This window comes from Moschus berezovskii, chromosome 17 (assembly GCF_049115385.1).
Source record: "Moschus berezovskii isolate FMDL1 chromosome 17, NW_MosBer_1.0, whole genome shotgun sequence".
In the NCBI taxonomy this organism is placed as follows: Eukaryota; Metazoa; Chordata; class Mammalia; order Artiodactyla; family Moschidae; genus Moschus; species Moschus berezovskii.
The window spans coordinates 55,901,721-55,924,761 of record NC_142476.1 but is presented as its reverse complement, the minus strand read 5'-3'; positions in this window follow the sequence as shown (position 1 = coordinate 55,924,761).

Below are 23,041 nucleotides of genomic sequence, written 5' to 3'. Positions count from 1 at the left end.
AGTCTTTGGGACTCTGTGGGAGAGGGTGAGGGTGGGATGATTTGGGAGAATGTCATTGAAACACGTATGTTGTCATATGTGAAATGAATCACTAGTTCATGGTCAATGCATGTTATAGGATGCTCGGGGCTGGCATGCGGGGATGACCCAGAGGGAAGATAAAGGGAGGAGGGAGGTGGGAGGAGGGTTCAGGAGGGGGAACTTATGTAAACCCTGGGCGAATTCATGTCAATGTATAGCAAAACCAACCAATATAATATTGTAAAATAATTTGCCTCCAATAAAAAATAAATTAATTACAAAAAAAAATAAAGAGTAGAAAAATATAAAAAAAGAATCAAATAAAAATTCTGGAACTGAGGGACACAAAACTGAATCGAAAAATTTTTATAGACTGTTTCAAGAGCAAGTTAGAGCAGGCAGAAGAAAGAGTAGGTTAACTCAAAGACAGGTCAATTTAAATTATCCAGTTAGAGAATTAAAAAGGAAAAAGCACAAAAGTGGAAAAGGGAGAACAAAGCCTACATAATCAAAATAGGATACCATCAAAAGAACCATTTACAAATTATCACACTTCCAGAAGGAGAAGACAGAGAGAAAAGGATAGAAATCTTATTTAAAGAAATAATGAAAAAAATTAATCTAAAGAAAAAAAGAAAGAATGGCTGAAAACACCCATAGGTCACAAACAAAATAAACTTTAAAGAGATCCTCTCCAAAACATATTAAATTTTAGAAAAATTAAAGAAAGTTAAAGAAAGAGTCTTAAAGGCAGAAAGAGAGAAATGCAAAGTCTTATATTCCACAAGGGAACTCCCATAAAGCTATCAGAGGACTTCTCAGCAGAAATCTTACAAGATGTGAGAGAGTGGGATGATGTATTCAAAGTGCTAAAAGAAAACAAAAAATTGCCATTAAAAATACTTTAACTTGCAAAATTGTCCTTCAGAAATGAAGGAGAGATAAGAACTTTTCCAGACAAACAAAAGTTGAGGGTTTTCATCACTAGAACTTACAAGAAATGTTGAGTGGAGTTCTTCAAGCTGGAATGAAAAGATACTACTTAGTAACATTAATCATTTGAAAATATACAACACACTGGTAAAGGTAAACCTACAGTCACATTCAGAATACTCTAATACTGTAAATTATGGAGTACTAACCATGTAACTCTAGTATAAAGGTTAAAGAACAAGACTATTAAAAATAACCATAGCTATGAAAGTTTGCTAAAGGACACAAAAAATAAAAGAGATAAACTGTGACATCAAAAACATAAAAGCTCAGGGAATAAAGGGGAGAGTACTTGCATGTGATCAATTTTTTAAAATCAGAATAAGATGAACTGTTATGAGACGTTTTATGTTTGTCAGAATGGAAGAAATAGGGAGTTGTTGGCCCAAAAATTAAACTTGCAGTTATAATATAGATACATTCTGGGAACCTAATGCACAGAATGATGATTATAGTTAATAACACTGTATTATATATTTAAAAGTCTCCCCTGGTAGCTCAGTGGATAAAGAATCCACCTGCCAATGCAGGAAAAACGAGTTTGATTCCTGGATTGGGAAGATCCTCTGGAGAAGGAAATGGCAACCCTTTCCACTATTCCTGCCTGGAAAATCCCATGGACATAGGCGCCTGGCACATTACAGTCCATGGGGTTGCAGAGAGTCGGACATGACTTAGATACCAAACCACCACTTATACTTAAAAGTTGCTAAGAGATCTTAAATTTTTACACCACAAGGAAGGAATGGTAACTATGTGATATGATTGAGGTGTTACCCAGTGCCACTAACTGTTTTACATAATACGAATATATTCAATTAACACCTTGTATACCTTAAATTTATATGTTATATGTTAACTATATCTCAGTAAATCTGAGAGGAAAATGGTTTAATATACAAACAGGTACAAAGAGGGGAATAGTCAAATGAAGTAAGGTTATTCATGTGATGCACCATTTAAAAAAAACAAAAAAGGTTCGACCCATGGAGTGTTCCCTTCCACATTACTCATGGTTGCTGGCTGCTCTCAGTGTCTCTTTGCTTAGGCCTGTCTATATTCACCTTCAAATTCTTCCGACACAGCCTATGTCCTCCTTCTGAATGAGTGATTAAAGAGAGTGGAAAACAGAATACTCAAGCTGAAAGCTACAATCTTTTCATAACCTGCTTCTCAGAATTAACACACACTACTGCTACAATATGTTATTCATTAGAAGTGAGTCCAGGCCACACTCAAGGGGAAGGTAATCAATCTCCACTTCTTGAAAGGAAGGGTATCAACAATTTCCTGCACTTGTTTTATTAATCTACCACAATCACATAATCGGCTGAAAGGAGACCACACAAAGACGTTAAAATATTGGACTGTCATAAAATATTTTTCTATGGCCCACAACAATAATAGCCATCTTTTACAGACATGTCTAAGAAGGCTATCTTCTTTTACTTTCCATATAGTAAAATATCTCTTTAAGTGCTTCTGTATACTTAGAAGAAAGAGTAAATTGACCAAAAACTTTTATTATGAAAGCCACAATTTCACAGATAGGAAATCATATCTGCTTTTAGCAGTGTTGTGTACAAGGTATATACATGTAGTAGGAAGATCTTTCCATTTTCTTGGGTATAGACAATGGATTTTGGTAAAATTTACATATTCACTGTCTGCCAAACATGCAGGTACATGAGCTAAGTCTAGTTTGTATTTGGATAAGATATCAATAATCTTTTAAAATCTTTAAATCTGTGATTTAAAAGTGTCTTCATAAAATTCAAGAAAATGATTGGCAAATCCATTTTTTAAACTGAAATACTGAAGGCACAGAAGGATTTTTTTCTTTGGTCATTGTTGCCTTGATTCAACTCATCACCTGATAAACTGTAGAAAGCATGGTTTTCAGTAAAATTTGACAGAATCAAGTCTACACAACTCCCTATTATCCAAACTTTCTTTATTATGTGACAATAGACATTTCAGTTGTAATCAGTGAATCAGAACATGTAGCTTTTCTCAGTTTCATAGCGAAATCAAGGCGAAGATATGATAATGTATGGTCATTGGTGTGGTGTGCCTATGCTAATTTTCTGCTGCAAAATGGTGTCCTTTTAGTAGACAAAACAAAAACAAAAAGCCCTTTAATTGAAAGAAATACTTTTCTGTCTCATTCTGGACTCAATTCAGCCTCCAAGCTAGTGCTTTCACCATAAGTGCCCCTTTGCCATGCCAGCTCCAGATTATTTTCTCAGATTGTGCAGTGTTCTATTTTGCTTACACCCTCCCCCAGCCCCAATCCAGTTCTTCTTGTCTTTCCAGATATCATTAACACAGCACAGTTAGTTAGACTTCTCTTTTGGCAATGCTTGGGTCATATTGCTATAAGTACGGTCATCATTCTCATTTTCATTATCTGACCTCTCAGGAAACATGGTCACAACAGTCACAATGTAAAAGAATTTAGCTCTGTACTGATACCACAACTTCCCTGGTGGCTCAGCGGTAAAGAATCCGCTGGCAGGGCAGGAGACATGGGAGACGCAGATTCACTCCGTGGGTTGGGAAGATGCCCTGGAGAAGGGTATGGCAACCCACTCCAGTATTCTTGCCAGGGAAATACCATGGGCAGAGGAGCTTGACTGGCTATAGTCCATGGGGTTGTGAAGAGTTGGACATGACTAATATGACTGATCACATACCCATATATTGACACAAAGTACAATTGATCTATGAGTGTGAAGTCACATCAGTTGTATCCAACACTTTGGACCCTATGGACTGCAGCTCTCAAAGCTCTTCTGTCCATGGGATTCTCGAGGCAAGAATACTGGAATGAGTTGCCATTTGCTTCAGTTCAGTTCAGTTCAGTCGCTCAGTCGTGTCCGAATCCTTGAGACCCCATGAATCACAGTACACCAGGCCTCCCTGTCCATCACCAACTCCCGGAGTTCATTCAAACTCATGTCCATCAAGTCGGTGATGCCATCCAGCCATCTCATTCTCTGTCGTCCCCTTCTCCTCCTGCCCCCAATCCTTCCCAGCATCAGAGTCAACTCTTCGCATGAGGTGGCCAAAGTATTGGAGTTTCAGCTTTACTATCAGTCCTTCCAGTGAACACCCAGGACTGATCTCCGTTAGAATGGACTGGTTGGATCTCCTTGCAGTCTCAAGAGTCTTCTCCAGGTTAAAAAAAAACGGACTATTAATGTTCATGATTACCATGCTTTTAAGTCTCACACTTCAGTAGTATCACCTGGAGTAATGCCACAGTGGATGACTGTCACAGTGAGCTGCAAATATGTAATCGTTGCCAAAATCAGCAGTTGCTATGATTTGAATGATAGTGTCCCTCCCTAATTCATGTGCTGAAACCTAATGCTCAAGGTGAGGTGGTTGTCTATACAATCTAGACAAAGAGGCTTGTTACTGTTGGTAACAAGGCAGAGATGAGCATGTGCCATGGATAATCTGATCATTGACCTCTTCAATATATTCGGATACATGCAAAGGAAGGAACTTGTCCTTCTGAGCCATAGTTCTGTGAAAAGCGCCCATCGAGGCCAATAAGAAAAATAGGCTCTTTTCCTCAGAAGGGTCGTTGAATGTAAGCAATTCTAGCTATATCACTAAGAACCACCTTTGTTCTTCACTGCCCTGTACCTTTTACGGAATTCTTTGTTTCTTAAGTCTGCCTACAATTGGTCCGCTCCACTCATCTCCAGAAATGAACTTACCCTGATTTCATTACTGATGAGGTCCCAATCCCACCTCTCCATGCAGGGGCCTGAGTCGGGATGGAGTGTGCTACGTGGCACTTGCTTGGCTATTTGAATTTGAGGTATGGTTTGCTTATATGACTATTGTGTGCGTCTTAAAGCCTCTGCTCATCTCTTCATTCCTCTGTTTCTGCTTAGTTTTCCTCATGGTGATTACTCACCCTTCTTCACTGCTCAGCTCCTGCCCAGGTGCACAATCCAAGCAGGCATTTGGAGCTCTAAAATCTTCAGATTCAGCTGAGTGAGAGGCGAAATTATGCCCAGTAGGCCCATTTTTCTACAGCTGCCTGTGACCGAGAGGCACTGCTTACATTTCAGAATAAACAAAAAGCCTAAATGAGGACTTCTAAGAATGCTAATTTTTTTTTCCCCAGGATTTAAAGAAAATTAGTATCTTCTCTGATTTTTTTCTGGGGGAAAAAGACTTCCCCTTAATGACTTGCTGTCTGAATTCCCCTCATTTTTCTATGTTGTCACTTTATAAAGGTATGTGTGTGTGTGCTCAGTTGCTTAGTCATGTCTGACTCTTTGTAACCCCATGTACTGTAGCCCAGCATGCTCCTCTGTCCATGGAATTTTCCGGGCAAGAATACTGGAGTGGGTTGCTATTTCCTCCTCCAGGGGATCTTCCCAACACAGGGATCAAACACACATCTCCCTTGGCTCCTGCATTGCAGGAGGATTCCTTACCACTGAGCCACCAGGGGTAGCCCCTTTATAAAGGTACTTTGCAAAATCAAAACATTTCTGCAAAACTTCAAACACTTTTATGAAAACCAAAGTGATCTAAAACAACAACAAAAACGCACATCTAGTTCTTGAATAATATTTCAGCCACACCCAATTACACCATGACTTATGAGCATGTTTCTGAAACACAAAAATACCTCCAGGGGTGACAAATGGCATCTGGGTCAGATGGAAAGAGAAGATGTTGTCTAGAAAGCCTCCAAGCCTGTGACTTCCAGCATCCCCGTGACATGAGACTGCTCAACCTAATGCAGGCTGCATGCAACTTTCACATGGAGGAAGTGCTGCTGTGGCTAGGTGGAAAGGTTTTCCTTTGTTATTGGGAGATTTTCAGTTTAGTGGTGGGGACAGAGGTGGGAATACCCAGACTTGCCAGATAGAACTCAGGACAATATTGAGAAAAGATGTTTGGGCTGTTAAAACTGTATTTCACCCACATGTTGTTAATAGAGACTAGATCTCACAAACCTAGCAGGGCTTTTCTTACTGCTACCAGGGATCCTAGCCTTTGGCATTGCAAAAATACTAAAGAAGGCCACTTAATTGGCTTCCAGGAATGTTCATGGTGCCAAGCAAGGATCCTTGCTTCTGCCTTTCTCAGAGTTTTTAATTTGCTTACCAGTGGTTTTCAAACCAAGGAACAGTCCATGTCTGAAATGTTCAGTGCCCAACTGTTCAGTCACTAAAATAGAACAGTGAAGGTTACATCCCAACTCATAGAGAAAACAAAATTGCCAAATAGTTATCCAATTGTATATGTTTCTCTCTTAAATGTTTTGTGATCTTTGAACATCTGAATGGACCAGTAGCTCATGAAAAAATAAAAGAAAAAAAGATACATTTTTAAAGACGATTGAAAACTTGTCTCTTAAAATCCTCACTCTGCCACGAATGCAGGCAAGTTAATCCACTGCTTTAAAGCTTTGATTTGTTTTATCATCAGTAAAAAGGGGATATAAAATTTAGCTCACTGGGTGGTTATATTAAATTAGATAATATATGTCTGATAATATCTGTGAAGGTCTTAGTACAGTTATCTTGCACATGTTGCACACCAGACTCAAAAAATGTTCATTTTAAGCTAGACAGAGAAGGATAAATACTAAATGCGATCCTTTATAAGTGGAATCGCAGACTTACAAGGCTTAGAGAACAGACTTATCGTTGCCAGGGGGAAGGATGGGGGAAGGGGATAGTTAGGGGGTTTGGGATGGCCATGTACACATTGCTATATTTAAAATGGATAACTAACAAGCACCTACTGTATAGCACATGGAACTCTGCTCAATGTTATGTGGCAGCTGGATGGGAGGCCTCAGTTTGTCCTTTAGCCCTGGTCTCAACTCAGGAGTGGATCAACTAAAGGGTGAGCTTTCCCACAGTTTAATCTGGCCAGATGTCCACATCTGCACCCAGCTCATATTCCTCTTTCACAAATCTTTGCCTCATCACTGTCTACCCTCTACCTCTGCTATGTATTTATCCATCCATGAGGTCTCACCTAATTGGCTTCAAATCCACATTATCCTGATTTGTTCAGTATGTGTTTCTTTTGTATCCATATCTTCTCCATGACTATATCATGAGGTTCTTAAGGTTAGGATTACCATATATTTGTTCCTTCATTTATTGTTAATCCTCGTAGTTCCGAGCAGATGGTGGGACTCAAACTTGGTACCCAATGGATAATTGCTTACAAATTCTTTCCTATTCAAAGGTGAAAGCATTTAAGGAGTCTGAAAAGAAGGGTTTCCTCAGGCAATCCCAAAAGGCAGGGCAGAATGTAAAATTAATGCTAATAATGAAATCAGCATATGGTATTTACAGCATGTTTTATCATATCTAAATTGACTCTCACAACAACTCAGTGAGGCAGGGAGGGATTAATACAGTTATCTTCCTTTTACAGACAAAGACTTTGACTCCTGAGGACTGAGTTACTTTCCCAAAGTTGGCAAGGCAAAACATTATTGAGGCAGGATACCAGGTATCCTGACTCCGTATCCCATACTCTCTCGATGGTGCTGAGCTGCTCCCTTCCCAAGTCAGCTGATAAATTGTTTCTCTACAAAACCTCTATAATGTTCATATGATCCAAGACATGAGGAGCCATACTTTACTCCAGAAGCAAGAGCTCTCATTGTAAAGAAATTGTTTTCCTGCTTTTCTTTTCTTAACTAAATTTGTATAAGACTTGTGGTCCTGGTTAAGGCTGGATTGTTTTCACTTTTGGTTAAAATGTTGTCCTTCAGAGAATAAGTTTGTCTCAGAATGTAGCAACTATACCAAGTGTAAAAGCTTGAAAGTCAGGGCAAGATGTTTAGAACGCAGCTGACAGATACCCAGGGTGCATCTTAGTAGCTGCAATCCAACACAAAGTTGAAGGCAAAGAGTCTGATACCTGAGGTACACTTAGGAGGTCTCTCTTATTGTGGTATTTAAAAATCATTCTCACTGATGTTCATTATTTGAGGAAGCAGGGACATACCGTAGGGGAAAAGAAGCTGAAACTTTGCCTTGAACATTTGACACTGTCTTCCCAAATAGTGTGGAACAAGAAGCCCCAGAACATTCTCTTCATGGCAATTCAGAATAATAGTCTAAGACACACTTAGAATGTCATAGAAAAGTGGAACATTCTTGTGATTATTTGGTAGTTACATAATGTTCAAGTCATAGTGATATTAATATATTCAACAATGTATTAAAAATTAAAGAAATAAATAATAGGATATTGTGTAAGAGTACAGAGATACGAAAGAAACCAGAAGAGACTATCTGAATATTTTTGAGTAGCCAAAATACCTTTTTTAGAACCTCTAATAGCCAAAATGCAGTTTTAATGAGGGCATGGTTCTCAAAAGGATTTCAGCATATTATTTGTCATAACACTGAAGGAATGAAATCATATTAAGTTTGGCTAAGACTATAGTTTGGTTTCACTCCTAAATGGTGTAACCGTTGTGGTTAAAACACCCAGTTGAGAAAGTCAGATATACTGTTTATTTCTTCATTGTCCTGATTGGTTGTTTGATGGAGCAATTCAGTCATAATGGCTGTTTTATGGCAGAATTGGTGCCCATAAATACAATCTAGAGAGGACTAGAGATTAGAAGCCATAGTATATACTTCCTTGTCCACTATCTGTAATCAACTGTGCTTTTGAAGATCTTATCTATAAAATCTCATGCTGGAAGGAATTTGAAAGGACTAACGATATTTTTTGGCAAAATTTGACCTTTGCTTCTTGCACGATGCTTGAAAAGAGCTTGGGCTTTGGAGTCAGAAGACAGTTCAAAGTCTTGGTCCTGTATCAATAACTATGTAAACTCGGTCAAGTCACGATCTCTGGGTGTCTACTTCCTCATTCGTAAAATAGGGGCAATAATATCTACCACACAGGTCTATTGAAGAGCTATATGGATATGTCTTCTTTCATTTGCATTATTTTTAGATTCCACATATAAAAATTATCGTTTAGTATTTTTCTATCTGACCTACTTCACTAAGTGTAATATTCCATAGGTCCATTCATGCTGTTGAAAAAGGCAATATTTCACTCTTATGGCTGAATAATACACACACACACACACACACACACATCTTCTTAACCCAATTGTCTGTTGATGGAACTTGGGTTGTTGCCATGTCTTGAATATGTAAATAGTGCTGCTATGAACATTGGGGTGCATGTACCTTTTCGAATTAGAAGTTTTTTGTTTTTTTTTTTTCCTGAGTATATACCTAGGAGTAGAATTCCTGGATCAAATGATAGGTATATTTTTAGTTTTTAAATGACCCTCCATACTGTTTCCTATAGTGACTGCACCAATTTACATTCCTACTAACAGTGTAGGAGAGTTCACTTTTCTCCCCCCCCTTCCCAGTATTACTATTTGTAGACTTTTTTATAGTAGCATTATGATCCATGTGAGGTAATAACTCATTGTAATATAGATTTGCTTTTCTCTAACAATTAGTGATGTTGAGCATCTCTGTTGGTCATCTGTCTTGTTTGGGAAAATGTCTATTTAGGTCTTCTGCCCATTTTATGATTGAGTTCTTCATTTTTTTGATGCTGAGTTAGATGACCTGGTTGTATATTTTGGAGATTAATCTCTTGAATCTCTTGTTGGTTGCATCACTTGCAAATATTTTCTCCCATTCCATAAGTTGTCTGTTCATTTTCCTTAACCGTGCAAATAAAACTTTTAAGTTTTATTAGGTCCCAGTTGCTTACTTTTGCTTTTGTTTCTTTTGCCTTGGGAGACTGATCTAAATAAATATTGCTACAATTTATGTCAGAGAATATTTGCCTGTGCTCTCTTCTAGGAGTTTTATGGGGTTGTGTCTTATATTCAAGTCTTTAAATAATCTTCATTTTATTTTTGTATATGGTGTGAGAGGGTGTTATGATTTCATTGATTTACATGTAGCTGTTCAGGTTATTATATCTGTGTTCATTAGTAATAATCATGAATAGAACACACATGACTGTGACCAAAGTAGCCCTTAGAGGTGGATATGAATTTGCACTGAACTCTTAGTTTCAATGCCTATGTGATAAATGAATAGAGACAAATAGATGAAGCATATATTGACTCTCAAATCCTATAATAAATGTGTTTTTTTTTTCTATTTCCAACTATCCAAATCACTTCCACTTTGCACATTCAGCTTTTAGTGACTGCAGTGGTTAGCTTCCGAGTTTTATATTTATGTGTTATCTTTTATTGCTCTTGGGTACCTCCTTCCACCCAAACAGATTATGAGCTGCTTGAGTGCTGTTATTTCATTATTCCCCCACTGTGACCATGTGGTGCTGTCCCCACAAGATCCTTTTAATAAATGCTTGTTGACCAATTGACTGGAACCTTGCCTGATGATAGGGGTCATCGTGGGGTAGCAAATAGTGAGGCAGAGCATGTAATGGAATGCAGTCAGCTGCTGTTTATAGTAACCAATAAATGCAGTGATGCTAATGTTATGTGTTATTAGTTTTGAAACTAACAAACTAACATTTTTATTTTCTACTTATCTTTTATGGTATAATCAAATTTCAATTTGTACCAAAGTATACTGTCTTCAGTGGAAAACCTTTGGTGAGAAATTCAAGTCCCCTACCATTCTGAGACACATTAAAATTAAAGACTCCTGGAAGGCCTGATCTTTGTCCAAAAGTTTGCTTTCCTTTGCAACACTTTTCTGGCCATCTAACTACTGTGTCTATTTCAGACACTATTAATTCAATACCCATTGATGAGTACATGCTCGAACAGAAGCTGTAGTAGCTACTAGGGATTCAGAGATAAACGTGACACAGTCCCTGTCCTAAAGGAATTTATTCTGGGGATGGGAATATCACTTTAAGTAGTTACCATAAAGTATCAGGAGACTCAGTTTCAACCCCTGGGTTGGAAAGATCCCCTGGAGGAGGAAAATGGCAACCCACTCCAATATTCTTGCCTGGAAAATCTCATGGACAGAGAAACCTTGAGGGCTACAGTCCAAAAGATCACAAAGACTCAAACACGACTGAACAACTAAGCACAACACATTGTGGCAAAGGCAGGGAGGGTGTTCTGCACACAGTATTTGATCCCCCATGAAAATCTCCTAACCAGCCTGGGAGAGATCAAGGAAGGCAAGGAAGACAGTGATGCTTTATTAGGAAATGGAACTTAACCCCATGGACTCTCAGTTCAGTTCGGTTCAGTCACTCAGTCATGTCCGACTCTTTGTGACCCCATGAATCACAGCACGCCAGGCCTCCCTGTCCATCACCAACTCCCGGAGTTCACTCAAACTCATGTCCATCGAGTCAGTGATGCCGTCCAGCCATCTCATTCTCTTTCGTCCCCTTCTCCTCCCGCCCCCAATCCTTCCCAACATCAGAGTCTTTTCCAGTGAGTCAACCCGTCGCATGAGGTGGCCAAAGTATTGGAGTTTCAGCTTTACCGTCAGTCCTTCCAGTGAACACCCAGGACTGATCTCCTTTAGAATGGACTTGTTGGATCTCCTTGCAGTCCAAGGGTCTCTCAAGAGTCTTCTCCAACATAGCATATAAAGAGTTAAAGATCACTATGTTAGATCACTCTCCTAGCTGTGTATAAGTGGCATTTAAAAGAGGCAAGTCAGAATAGGGATAAGGAGACCTGATAGAAAAATGTTGCAGTAGTTTGGAAACCAGAGGATGAGTTCTAGTTGCAGTTATTTTCATGGAACTATAGAAACTCTCTGGTGTTGGAAGGCACTTCTTTCATTGTTTAAATATTTGTATAGTTAATAGTTAACAAATGCCTACAGTAGGTGGGGCAGTGGATACAAAGAGACAAAGAGAACATTTAGTTTTGTCAAAACAGGAAAATGCAAAAGTATGACAAGTAATGTAAAGTAGGAATTATGGCAGCACCCCAGAGGGACTTCTAACACACATGGGGAATTAGGGCATACAGCACTGTGAGTCAGCCAGGGAAAGAAGGCCCAGGTACAGAGGCTTCCAAGTATAGAAAACAGTATATAAAAGGAGCAAAGGCATAGAGGAACACGACAATGTCTCTTCAGGGAAATGTGAATTATTTTGCGTGACTAGCACAGAATTATACCTGGTGGGCAGTGTGTGAAGGAATATATGTCATTGGAAGGAATGTATTTAAGAATCATGTGAAGGTTTTAAGCAAGAACCCAACAGATTTATGTTAGGAAAAGTCTTCCAGCTGATGGATGGATTTCCAAAGTAAATACTGTAGCTAAGGAGACCAGGAAGCAATGATAATTGTTTTAAAAAGTAATATTTTGAGATTAAATAAAATAGATCAAATTCAAGAATTGCTCAGGAAGTGAAAATTATAACTACTCTGATGATTCCATAGTACTTGGAGCACATGAGAATGTCTGGTTCCCACTCAAGAGAAATGCAGGGAAAACTGCTGCTGCAGCTGCTAAGTCACTTCAGTCATGTCCAACTCTGTGTGACCCCATAGACGGAAGCCCACCAGGCTCCCCTGTCCCTGGGATTCTCCAGGCAAGAACACTGGAGCGGGTTGCCATTTCCTTCTCCAATGTGTGAAAGTGAAAAGTGAAAGTGAAGTCACTCAGTCGTGTCCGACCCTTAGCGACCCCACGGACTGTAGCCTACCAGGCTCCTCCATCCATGGGATTTTCCAGGCAAGAGTACTGGAGTGGCTTGCCATTGCCTTCTCCGGCAGGGAAAACTAGGATTTACTTAAAGCAAGAAGGTAGAGCATGAATCCATGCAAACAATGGAAGATGTATGGTTTTTATTTTCTTTTACTTTTTTTTTTTCTTTTTTTAAGCTATTGGATAAATGTTCTAAGAGACTAGGCTATAAATACATGGGGATGTAAGAGTATGATTGGAAGGATATGAATAAAGAGTGTGGGAGAGAAAATATAAAGGGGCTGCCACATAGTCCTTCAGCAAAGAATAATCAACAGAGCCAGTCATTCAATCATTCAACAAATATATTTTGATCTCCAGCAATGTACTAGGTACTTCACCGGGTATTGGGAATACAGTAAAGGACCATGTGTACCAGGCAGACTGACTACCTTCATAGTTTCATTTGTTGGGTTGATTTGGTGCTCATACTGGCTGAGGCCTCAGATGGGGTGAGAAAGGATGGGATTAGTTGTCCATGGCAGTGCCTACAGGACGCAGCATAGCTCAGTCTACATTGGAACACACATGAACTGGCCTCAGCCAGCTCCAATGAATAGAGTGTGCGGTCTTGAAAAACTAACTCAATATCTGTGAGTCATTTTTTTCATTTGTAAAATGAGATTAATGACAGCCACCTTGTGAGTCAACTTACTATGAGTTTTCAAATGAGGTTCATTTAAGGGCCAAGTAAGGTACCTGATTCAGAGAATGTATAAAAATAATTGTTATCATAATCATGATTTGATACCTATATTTAAAGACACAGATAAATCAAAGACTTGGTTACTTCAGTACATGAAGATCAACTGTGAATTCATGGACGCCTGTGTGGATCGAAGCTTCACATAAAGTCAAAGGCAGCGGCATCCTTAATGATGATTGACTTCATGTGGAAGAACCTCAAAATTGCCACTACCTGTAAACTTGCTTATTTTTTACTTTTCTTTTAGAAATGAGATCTTTATGTCTGATGAAACTGGGACACACTATTTTACTTCCTTAGATTAGGTGTCCAAATTCCTGCATTGGTAATTAAAGATAATAAAAAATAATTTGTATGTCTATTGAATTGGTTGTGACTACCAAATACCAGTGATAAATTTGATTTATGATGCAGGTAACCTTCATCCTTCAAGACAATGTTGGAGAAGAGCCTCAGGAGATGAAGTGAACTAGAGCTTTGATATCAGCCCAACACATTTCTGCTAACAGACTGGGTATCCTGGGGTTTAATCAACTGAAGAGAACAGTAGTGCTTATTAAGCATGATGATGATTCTCTAGGCAGAAATCTTCCCGGGGCACGTGCAGCAAAGAGAAATTATTCTGAGACTCTGTATGGAACTGAAACAATTGTGGAGGCTGGGAACAAAGAAAAGATGAGTATGTCTCAGTTGTCAGAGTAATTCTGCTTAGCTGGGTTAGATTGAATTTATGGAATAGAGGGTTTGTGATGTAGGAGTCATTATAGAAGGCAGACAACAAAGAGGCATTGTAACTACAGGAGATGTTGAATCTGTTCCTGATTTTATTGGGATGGGTAAGGTCTAAAGTAATATGAAAAAGTTGAGTAGTAAGGTTATGATTTTCAGGCCACCCATCTGACTTTTTAGACTTCCAACAATGCTCTCACTTACCTTACAATGTACCTCTCTCTCTAAAGGTAGTATGTAAAATATTGGAATAAAGCTGTAAGTCTTTTCTGTTGTACAACATTTAGCTATAGAACAATAAGAAGCAATTTAAAAACTTTCTCTCTTCTCACTGTCAGTGGAAACCCTTGGCTCCAGGTTGACATAGCAGAGAGAAGCTGGTCTTCACAAACAGCCAGACTTGGATCCCAAGTCCATTCTCACTAGCTGTGTGACCTTAAACTTTTGAACTGAGGTATAAAATGGCAATAAGAAAGCCTATGTAGAGTAGCTGCAAGTGTTAAATGGGAAAGCCTGTTAGAGCACAGAGTTCAAGGGCCTGAATCTCCCTTTCATGTAACCTCACTAAACCACTGTGCAGGGACCTGGGAGTGTACATAACCAAGCTAATAGCCCAGAGCCTTGAATTCTAGATCTGATTTTGCCGCTTACTCATGGCGTGTCCTTGAGCAAGTCATTGACTTCAGTGGGCTCCAGTCTTCGGTTAGTAAGATGTAAGAATTGGACGCATGGTTTCCCTCACCTCCTTGAGAAGCACCTCAGTTCCATAGGTTTGCCCAGGCAGTCTCCACTACTGGCATGGCTCTTACTTGTCTCTCACTTGTTCTGATGTCTTCTGTTTCCTCAGCCTGATAGGGACTTGAACCCATGTACCGGGACTCAAACTTGGCCAAAACTTGAACTGGGACTTAAACCCACATCTTTTAGTTAGAATGGCTCATCTGGCATGTAGATTTACTAAGGCTCAGGTTTTTTGTGTCTCAGCACAGAAGGAGTTCAGTCAGAGGCAAAGTGATAGTCGAGAAGTAGATTTTTTAATATAGGATGCTTGTAAGAGATGCAAGTGGGCAGATGACAGAGCTCTGCCCCAAGGATTAAGTGGGCTATGATTTTATAATCAAAGGAAAGTAGGGGAGGGGGAAAGACCACCTTATTCAAGAAATGTTAGGCTTACATCACTAGCTCCTCCTTTATATTAGGCAGGAGAGCGTCTGACCCTATGAAGTCAACTATGATTATCATAGTGCTTATTCAAATCAATAGAAGGGTTGTGACATTTTTCTAGCCCCTAATGGCCTGGGACCGGAGAAGACAATGGCAACCCACTCCAGTACTCTTGCCTGGAAAATCCCATGGGTGGAGGAGCCTGGTAGGTTGCAGTCCATGGGGTCGCTAGAGTCACACATGACTGAGTGCCTTCACTTTCACTTTTCACTTTCATGCATTGGAGAAGGAAATGGCAACCCACTCTAGTGTTCTTGCCTGGAGAAGCCCAGGGACAAGGGAGCCTGGTGGGCTGCTGTCTATGGGGTCGCACAGAGTCGGACACGACTGAAGCGATTTAGCAGCAATGGCCTGGGACATATCACATGCTTTTATTTATGGCTTTATAGTTAAGTAAGACTGCTTCCTTCCGTGACATTCCAAAAGCTTTCTTGAGTGCTCATGAACTCACAGTAGTCTCTCAAAGTTTCCTGGGTTTACCTCTCTATCTGTAGTCCCCTACTGGGACTTCTCTAACTACATGTATAGCTATCCTATTCTATTCCTATCAGGCACATAGTGATCCTCCTTCACAGTGTGTCACTCACTGCGCCTGTGATTGTCACTCACTGGGCCCTCGATTGTAAACAGCTTTCTTTTGATTTCTAACCTTTATGGATTTTAGGCCTTGGCTCCCCAACTAGAACAAAATTCTTCTTGAGGAAAGAAGTATGTTTTAGGCTTTGTGACTTCCTTCAGTGTGTTCCAGGAACAAAGTAAGTGATTAATGATACCTTGTTGAAGTAACAGTCAACATTAAATGTACAAAACCACAGATGTGTGGGATTATGGATTTTTAACAAGCAATGGTGCCATTCTGGGAAGGGCTGAGTCTGCTGCTCCCACCACCAATAATTCACTCATCCACATCTTTCCATTTTTTTCTATCCCTCTGCAAAGGTTTTTATGAAGCTTGCCTTGGCTCTGAATTTCTGTGAAATCCTTCTCCACTTGAGCTGTGCTGTTTTACACTGTGAGAGGTTTTTGGCGCCTTTCTCCTGGAAGTCATGGGCAGAACTAATTTGCATGACATTGTACTGTCAGTGACATTATACTTTCTCGGTAGGGGACAGGCAGGTATGACTCAGAGCATGTTTGATTTCCAAAGACATCTTTCCAAGGGAGTAATGGCTAATGAGCTCATCTTTGAGTCTGCCAACAAAAGAGACCTGGGAGACACTCAGGTCAGCTGAAATCCACCAGTCCCAGAGAGAGAAGATGTGGCACACAGGCATGGTCTGTGGATACCTGCCAGGCAATCTCATGAACAGGAAACCCTGACTCTCAGAAACTGGCTTTGCTGCTTCAGCCCAGCTAATCACCAGCTAGTCTCACAAGTCAACTCTTTGTGGGAATAACAAGGAAAAACAAGGGTCATAAAGTCTATATTCATGAAATTTTATTCTGTGTTATTGTTTGTCTTAGGGCTCTACTTGTATTTACTTATCAAATGTTTATTGTATAGGGGATACATCAAACAAATATCACTGCCCTCCTATCCCCTGGAACTTGTATGTTATTATAAGACTCACAATGCATCCAAATTCATACAGAGCTACACCAATTTACCAACCTGTGCCCCTTTGCCCTCAGCCCCTCAGTCTCTTCAAGGGGCTCTGCCTCATGTTTAACAAATGCCTAGTCTTGTATTTCCCCGGTGGGTCAGTGATAAAGAACCCACTTGCCAGTGCAGGAGACTTGGGTTCTACCTCTGGGTTGGGCAGGTCCCCTAGAGAAGGAAACGGCAGCCAACTCCCTTATTCTTGCCTGGAGAATCCCATGGACAGAGGAGCCTGGTGGGCTATAGCTCTTGGCGTCACATAGAGTTGGACGTGACTTAGCAACCGAACAACAGCAACAAGCCCTGTACTTGTTGCTCAGACGTTGATTTCAATATAGTTGAAAAGGTCATAAAAACACTAAAATTCACATTCTGGTTTTTAGTATGATGACACACTTTCTGAATATGTAAATAACAATTGTGACTGACTGGTATGTTTTCCAACTCATTCATCATTGTGAGTAGCTCTTAGAAGGATGAAATTAATGATTACCTAATGACGTTGAGGAGAAAGGGGGAAATGGCATTGCGTGTGTGAATGCTGAGTTGATTCAGCCATGTCTGACTCTTTGCGACCCCATGGACTGTAACCTGCCAGGCTCCTCTGTCCATGGGCTCTCCCAGGCAAGAATACTGGAATGCATTGCCATGCCCTCTTCAAGGGGGAGAGGGCATTAATTCCCTTCTAAACCACACATTATCATAATGCTATGCTTCTTAATACAACTATGCAATTTTCAAAGTGCTTTGACACATGTTTCCAATTATTGATTTCTTAAAGCTTTGATTTTGTTGTTGTTTTAGTCGCTAAGTGGCGTCTGACTCTTTTGCGACCCCAAAGACTGTAGCCCTCCAGGCACCTCTGTCCGTGGGATTTCCCAGCAAGAATACTGGAGTGGGTTGCTATTCCTTTCTCCAGGGGATCTTCCTGACTCAGGGATGAAATCCATGTCTCCTGTATTATCAGACAGTTTCTTTACCACTGAGCCACCAGGGAAGCCCCAGAGCTGTGATAGGTTTTCCCAATAAAAACTGAAAACCAGCTGGAAAATCAGATTAATTTTGAAGCATAAGTCTTGGATGCCCACTGCATGTAAAAACATTCTGTCAGGCACTAGAAACCTACAAACATAAGACAGGACCTCTTCCCTTAGGGGAATGCAAACAAAGACTGGATTACTGAGGAGCCAGGAAGGGACCCTGAACCAGTCTTAGCAAACACTGCAAATTTTCTGGGGAAGCTGAGTCCCGTGCTTGGTCCTGAAGGGCAAGCAAGAGCAAGGGCACTTCAATGAGTGGAGGAGTTTTAAATATTCGTTTCTCATTGGCCATATGACAGAATGAACATCTGTTCCATTGTCTCTGGGGATGGTGAGAGACGTTGGAAAGAGCAGGTAATTCTGCCTATTAAATTATAACTCACTAGGCGGCCTGTTAGATGAAAGAGTCTGGTTTTATAATCTCTCTCTTTCCATGAAGTCACCATATGCTCACCTTTCAGCTGGAGCAGAGTCCTAGGGCTGAACTGTTTAGCAGCTGGAGACTGTTCTTGTCCCATAAGATTAAAATTAGTTTTTTAAAAATTATAAACACAATCAATGGTAATTGTTTTTTAAAGTCAGGAAAGGCAGAGAAGTATTTAAAAAATAAAGAAATAAACAATAATGCTACCATTCAGAGAATTCAGAGGATATAGTAATTTGTATTTTTTAAAAGATGTTTCTATTTAGCAGTTTTCACTGATACGGATATTCATTCACATGGATAACTGGGCTCCTTCAGGGGGCATTGGGAAGAGGCGAAGGTTACAAATGATACATTTCCAGTGCTTAAGAAGGCACAGAGGAACCTAATAAATAGGTTTTAAAATACAGATAGGGACCTCCCTAGGGTCCAGTGGTTAAGAATCTATCGCACAATACAGGGAACACAGGTTTGATTCCTGGTTTGAGAGCTAATATCTCACAGGCCGCAGGACAGCTAAGCCCGAGTGCATTGGTAATGAATAAACACCCCAGTTAGATCCAGACCCCATTTTGCAAAAGGTTTCACTTACTTTCATGACTCTGGCTCCCAGAATGGTAACCAGGCTCTGGTAGTACTTCTTAACACAGTGGTTTAATTTCAAAAAACTAAACAGAAGATTTAATTAAAATGGACTAGATCTTTGTAAGATTTTTTTTTCTTTTCTTTGATATTCTTTGTAAGAGTACATGCTGTTGACTCTGTGGCCTTTGCTTGTGTTTGCCACCTGATGTGCATACCTGTTTGGATGCAGGCTGTACTGACAATTTCCTTCACTAATGGGGGAGAAGAACCTGGAAGTGTAAGGAGAGAACCAAGTAGGCTGGAAGCTAGACAAGGGACTTGCTAGAAAGAGGGAAAACCCCTGACTACATTAGGAACAATAAATGAACACGGAAGAAGGAAATTATTGAGTCCTGCCACAAGGCCACCGAAGCGGAGCCTAGGACCAAGGACATCTCTGAAGCTAACTGAACCCCTTTACAACCATCATCAAAAGACCCCTGATCATCACTAAGAAGCCTCCTGACTCCAAATTAGGCAAAGATGTCCACTCCAGTTAATTCCCTATAGTGCTCCCACCAATCACCTAATGCCAACTTTCCAGCAGTAATTTTCTTTGTCTTGAGGCTATAAAAATTGGCCACTACTCCACAAAAACTGTTGGCTTTCCCTGGTCTGTCAGGAGGTCAGTCTACTGCATTCACAGTGTCCACATTGTTTCTGCTCTTTGTTCTTAATAAACTTATTTCCTTCTGAAATGCCCTGTGTATGGAAATCCTTTTCCAGCCTGCATTCAGACTGCCTCAACCAAAACGTCTAAATTTTTCTTTTTTGCTTTTTTAGTTTGAGTTTGTACATTCATTAACGCTTTTATGAGAATACATTCCTCTGTAGGAACTAAAAAAATGCTGAGTTTCTAGTCTGGATCGAAGCAGTTGACCCATAAAGATAATACATATGGATGAACACCCAGGATAGAGAGAAAACTCCCAGGCCATGGCATTGTGTATCTGGGTGCATGGAGCAGAGAAAGGCTTTGATAAACTCCCTCTCCCTAGGTTTCTAGGAGGCCTCAGCTGCGATCTGAGTTCCAGATAGACACCATAATTGCAATTATTAATATGCACACATAGTGGAATGCCTATGGTGCTGATGTGAGCTACCTGTACATCCTTAGGGTATTTGTGACTGTGTACTGTGCCTCCCAGACACTTTGGTGGCATCAGTGTTTTCTGGGGAAACTTCCCGAAGCCTTTACATCCTTTAATGCCTTCCACGATGTTGTTCCCACTGCCTGAAGCGCCACTTTCCCTTTTCCCACCCTAACCTCTCACCATTCTCTGTTGCAATGCTACCTATTCTTGACTCACCAACCTGGACTGTAATGATTTGCTTGCTTGTTTGACTCCCTTAGTTTATAATCCTCTGGAATGCAGGAACTCTGCCTAGTGAAGTGGCTGATATATAATAAGCCTTTAATAATTTATTGGTTGAGTGACCGAATGTGAATAAATGAATATATAAGTGAATGATAGCAAAACTGATCTCACCTCTTTCATGAATTTTCCTATTCTTCATCTATACCAATATCCAGTTTACACAAGGAACATTATTTCTAAACTATGCTAATAATATTCTATGTCTCTCACTACATTTATTGGGTCCTTATTAGTGCAAGACACTATAAGATCTTACTTAATCCTTACAAGAACCCCACAATGTGGGTACTACTGTTGTCTTTGGTGTTAGTCACTAAGCCATGTCCAACTCCTTGTGACCTTATGGACTGTACCCCACCAGGCTCCTCTGCCCATGGGATTTTCTAGCCAAAAATACTGGAGTGAGTTGCCATTTCATTTTCCAGGGGATCTTCTTGGTCCATGACTGAACTCACATCTTCTGCTTTGCAGGTGGATTTTAGTGACTTGGGCTTCCCTGGTGGCTCAGAGGTTAAAGCATCTGCCTCCAATGCGGGAGACCTGGGTTCGATCCCTGGGTCGGGAAGATCCCCTGGAGAAGGAAATGGCAACCCACTCCAGTATTCTTGCCTGGAGAACCCCATGGACGGAGAACCCCATGGACGGAGAAGCCTGGTAGGCTACAGTCCACGGGGTCACAAAGAGTTGGACACGACTGAGCGACGGAACAGAACGGAATTATAGAGTTAGGATTCCAAAGAAAAAAAGGTTTTCTTGTGTTGTTTAGTTGCTAAGTAGTGTCCAACTCTTTCATGACCCCATGGGCTGTACCCTACTAGGCTTCTCTATCCATGGGATTTCCCAGGACACTGGAGTGGGTTGCCATTTCCATCGCAAATTATTGTCTTGCCTGGTAAGGAAATAGAGTGTTAGGGAAAGTAGGTGACTGAGCCTTGGTCATGCAACTGATAAGTGATGGAACAAGGATTTGTGCCCTGACTGTTGGAATCCAGAGCCCTCCTGCACTCACTTCACAAGTTCTACAGGTCCTTCAGGGCCAACCATGGGCTTGGCTTCCTCAGGAAACTTTCCTGCACTGGTGTCTTTATTGTCTGTTTTCTCATCTCTCCCTGTCAGAGTGTAGGCCCTGTGAGGCAGGAATCAAATATCTTTTCTTCCCATTTTTTTGTGACCACTCTCTCATGAAGTTACTGGAAAAGGGACTCCTGCTCATACCAAGCAGATGAGGAAAGAGTGGACTGGAGGATCTGTCTAATATTACACAGCCACTTGTTGTCAGAGCCAGGGGCAGGACCTAGGTTTTCAAATCCCATCCCAGGCTTCTTCTCTGGAAGAAAATGCCTTAAGAATTTGTAAACAATCTGGGACAGATTGCTCAGCATTCACAGAATTTCTGGCGTTGCAAGAAACCATAATATCACCTAGATAAATTCCTCATAGAGTGGGGAGGTAGTTTGTCCAAGGTTGTGCGCAGGTTACTAGAAAGATTGGAGTAATGAGAGCACAGAGAGAGAACTCACAGTCAGAAGATCTGGGATGGAGCCTCAGTCTGGCACTTAGTTCCTTCTGACTGAGGTTGACCAAAAAAAAAAAAAAAAAAGTATAAATTCAGATTTGAACCAAGTTGGTGATGACTTGCCTGTTATTGTCCTTGGCCTATATGCAAAAACAGCTTTTCTCTTAGTTCTTCTCTCCATTTATTCTACTTGGCGCAGACAATCGTTGGATTGCTGTATTATTATTTTTTCCTTGACTCGTGCTGTCTGGCAGTCTCCTGGACTGCACCTCCCAGTTGTGCCTCTCCAACCCAAGCCTCCAGCTTCCTGGTGCCCTACTCCCCCTCCTCCTCCCCAGCCTTTGGTTTCCATCATGGCTGCTAAGTCAGCCAGTCTGCGCTGCTTGTCTCTCTTCCAGCTGTGCTCCACACACCCGGCTAAGTCCATTTCCTGGCTGCCATCCTGACCCAAAGCTGCAATTGCTAAAATATTAATGGTGCCCTTTGTGAGACAAAACACAGGGAAGCTTGGTGTAAATGAAAATTGCCAGAGACGTGGAAACAGTGAAATGGAAGAAATAAAGCAGAAACATAATGTGAAAAAGGGCCTCAGCGTTAAGTCAAAGGGGGACATCCTTAGCTCTGCCTTTCTCTTCCTAATACCGAGGTCTCACTGGGAAAAGCCAGCTTCACTGGCTGAGATTCACTGTTTGGCCACTTGGATGGGTTGCTTAACAAGGCAGATGATCCCCATGGATTTGCCTGCCTGCCTGGGTCTCTTGAGAGAGAAGAGAAGGGAAGCACAGCCCAGATCTGAAAAGAAAAGGCAAACTGTGTGGATAAAGAAAGTAGAGGCTCCCTGTGGTCAAAAATCATGTGACATATGGGCATGAGGAGGTCCGTAGGGTGCTGAGGACAAATCAGGCTAGATTCAAAGGCAAAGAAATGGGATTCCACCCTTTATCCAATCCTTAATGAAAGCACTTAGCACTTTATGTTTTATTTATTGAATTTCTCAATACTCTGTCATTATCATTATTGGATTCCTGGTGCCCTGCATGGTGCTTGGCACAAATCATAATGAGAAGCTATATTTTCTGAATA